The following is a 3,649-nucleotide window of genomic DNA, read 5'->3' as shown; positions in this document are numbered from 1 at the left end:
TTGCTGAGGTGACATGGTCAAGTAATCTGACATTGACGAATTGAATGGGCTTTGAATAATCAGGGATATGTAAGTTGTCATCATCCTTGACATATCCTAAGCCACATCGATTTTGATTACTTTGGATTTCCTGCCATGGCTTGATGATGGGTTTGGAAGAAAGTTGCACTGGAACAACTTCAACACTTGAAGCTGGTTGGATGAAAGAAGTTGAATGATCAACTGTATCTGGATTGGTGAAAGACTTAGAAGCAACATGCTTCTCTTTCAACTTTGTTCTCTGCAGTTTCGACTCGAGTTGAAGGAACTCAATCATTTCATGTGCATGTTGAATATGCAGTTGAATGTCAACAAGAGTGGTTTTACTGATCTGCACCATGTCGCCGGCTAATGATAACATTAAATTGTGAAGAATTTGGGATAGCTGAATGTGTGTTTCCATGTTGCCTTGCTTACTTTGAAGTCAGGCTTGCTTGGTGTAGAAGTCAGGCTTGAAAAATTGCACTCTTGAGTTGATCACTGAAATGACAGGCTCGCTTGTACTGTTTGCTGATTGCTGATGCTTTAAACACTTGCTTGAATTGTTGACTTGACACTCGCTTGATGATGATTGTTGTACTTGCTTTAAACACCTGTTGTCTTGAACTCTTGGTTGATTATTGCACTTAGTGATGCACTAAATGTGCTGAAAAATGATGGGTGTCGAACACTGTCGAAAATGCACCCAAATGACAAATGATAAATTCAATGTTCAAGTAACAAATTACTTGACTTAATGATGCACTTTAACAAATCACATGAGGGTGTCGGTTACAACCGAAAATGCACCCTTACAATTCAATGTAATTTGACTTTGATTACAATCCAACTTACAAATTATGATTTGTAAGTTACCGTTTTGTGTTGAGCTTATGAAAAAATGGTGCAAGTGTAATTGCCAAAAAAATTGTTGTTGAATTGCTCCAATTGTTGATGATGTAGATAACAACTTCATCAACTTGATTGGATGTTGATGTAGAACTGTCTTTGACAACTTGATTATGTAGCATCCTTAACTTGATTTGTTTGATTACATAATGTGAAATGTGCTTGCTTGGAAGATCATCTTATCAAGTTGATGATGTGACATTTTGTGCTTGTGTACTTTAAGCTTGATTACAAGAGCTTGAATGGAATAGACTATGTGCATGCAATGCGCTAATTTGTTGTGTGTACATGAAGGTTAGTGTCAAAACTAGACACAAAACAAACACAATATCAAGAATCATGCGCCATCACAAACATACACATGGTGTACCTAAGATCCCCTTATTCAATTTTGAGCAGATCTAGGACACATCAACACCGCAAAAAAATATGTCTTTATTAAGTATTGAAGTACATCAATCTTCACCTTCACAACAACATGAATGAGATTTCTCAAACAATGAGAATGCCAAGCTTACAAATTCTTGAAGCAACTTGTCTTCAAATTTAAATGGAAGTTTTCAAACCACAAGTTACAACCTTATCACTCCAAAGATTGATACATCTTTTCTGTCCATTAAAATTTTAATGCACCTTTATCTCATCCAAAAATTCTATGATCACTTATATCTCCAAAAAAAACATTTACAAACTTCTTAACTCCTTATCACTCCAATATTAAGAAATTTACAAATAGAACCTCCTTATTACTCCCAAAACTACAAATAACCTTACCATTCCTATCACAATTCTTTCAAAACAAAATACGACTAGAGCATTACTGAAAGTAGCAGAGATTCCAGATCTGAATAAGAGTAAATTTTAGTGTGAAAAGAAGCTGATCTTGACAGTCTTGCAAAGTCGTGTTTCTAGAAACTCAGTTGCAGAGATGATTTCAACCGAAGGAGATGCTTCAGATTTTACCTTAGTGCGCAGCTGCGACGACTGCCCAAAATGGCATAATGCTTATGAGTGCCATGCTCTACGTTGCTACTACACTTGCCCACGCTGCAAGAGCTCCTCCACCTCAGCTGGACTTCCGACATTTTCACCTTCCTTCATCATGAAATAAATTGTGCAAACAATGAAAATGCTAATATTCTAGAAACACAAATTGTAGACAATGGATTGTCAATCTCAACATATCTACACTTTTTAAAAATCACTCATGTCTCCCATCTGCAGCAATAAAACACAAACATATTTCTTCTCTTCACACTCTCTATGAATATTGTGTCTTTGTCAACTCTATACGCAAAATTCTCTTCATCTAAGCTCTCTAGCCATTCTTTCAGAATTGATCAAATTCATGGCTTAGCAGATGCAATTACTTATGAGCGTAATTGTGAGGCTCGAAGGTTTGAAAAAGAAGAATCCTACAGCGGTTGTTGTCACTACTCTTTTTGAACCAGGTCAAGATATCTATTGGCCTGCAAAAAATAATTTGCAAAATGATGCAGAAGAGGATTTGGGTGAAATTCTACAAAAAGAGTTCTTTAACGATTCTCAGAAAAGAGCCATTGCCTTAAGATTAAATAGACAACGAGCAGTCTTGGTCATTCAAGGTATACTTATAAGATAATTTGGATTTGCAGGTATAGCAGCTGCCGATGAGGTAGAACATGGCTTAGAGTGCCCAAGCTACCCATGGCCCCATAAGGGAATTCTAAGTTCCTATGATCATGCATCAATTCGGCGTGGACATCAGGTCTTTCAACAAGTTTGCGCATCTTGCCATAGTATGTCGTTGGTCACCTACCGTGACCTTGTTGGAGTTGCCTATACTGAAGAAGAATCAAAAGCTTTAGCAGCAGAAATAGAAGTCGAGGATGGACCAAATGATGAAGGTGAAATGTTTACACGACCTGGAAAACTAAGTGATCATTTTCCTAAGCCTTATGCTAATGAACAGGCGACAAGATTTGCCAATGGAGGGGCCTATCCTCCAGACCTTAGCCTGATTACAAAGGCACACCATAATGGTCAGAACTATGTATTTTCGTTGCTTACTGGATACCGTGATCCGCCAGCTGGGGTTTCGATTCGAGAGGGATTGCATTATAATCCTTATTTCCCCGGCGGTGCGATAACCATGCCCAAGATGCTTAATGATGGTGCGGTTGAGTATGAAGATGGAACACCTGCAACAGAAGCTCAGATGGGAGATGATGAGAGCAACACCAACAGGAGTTAAAAAATGAGCAGGCTCTGCTCCAATAGGTGGCCATCCTCTGTGTGGTTAGGCTAAAGATCAAGTAGAGCGTGCAGAGGCTCGGCTCTGATTCTTCCGCCTCCGGTCATTAGATCGCAAGTCCTCCACGCGTAAAGAGCTGGATCTTTAAAATGCTATTGGCATGCCTGTGGCTTTCGAGAATTGAGAGCACACAATAACACCTCAGCTGTGGAGGTAGTTCTCAAAATGACAGTGGACTCATTACGCAACCTCTCAAATCTGTAATTGATGTTGACTGCACCAACTACCACTTAGAGCAACGCACACTTAAGGCAACGCGCAGTGCTATCAGGAAATAAAAAAGACATGTGAGTTTGATATTCAAATGGGTTGTTAACTTGCCCAAACCCTCGCTTCGTAGTTTCTTGATGTGTCTTCCTCTCGAAGAAATATCAGCTGTAATCCATTCTCCAATCTCCAAGATAAAAAACTGATAAGCTAATCAATTCT

General features: G+C 38.8%; 1 pseudogene; it reads left to right on the top strand.

Annotated features, from left to right (window-relative positions):
* Nucleotides 1-2,299: 2,299 nt before the first annotated feature.
* LOC149238915 (cytochrome c1-2, heme protein, mitochondrial pseudogene) lies at nucleotides 2,300-3,160 on the top strand (annotated as a pseudogene).
* Nucleotides 3,161-3,649: the final 489 nt, after the last annotated feature.

This window comes from Pinus tabuliformis, chromosome 8, assembly GCF_031772625.1.
Source record: "Pinus tabuliformis cultivar Carrire ecotype Pingquan chromosome 8, CPIR1, whole genome shotgun sequence".
In the NCBI taxonomy this organism is placed as follows: domain Eukaryota; kingdom Viridiplantae; phylum Streptophyta; class Pinopsida; order Pinales; family Pinaceae; genus Pinus; species Pinus tabuliformis.
The sequence above is the reverse complement of the archived record's forward strand: the minus strand, read 5'-3'. Positions and strand labels throughout refer to the sequence as shown.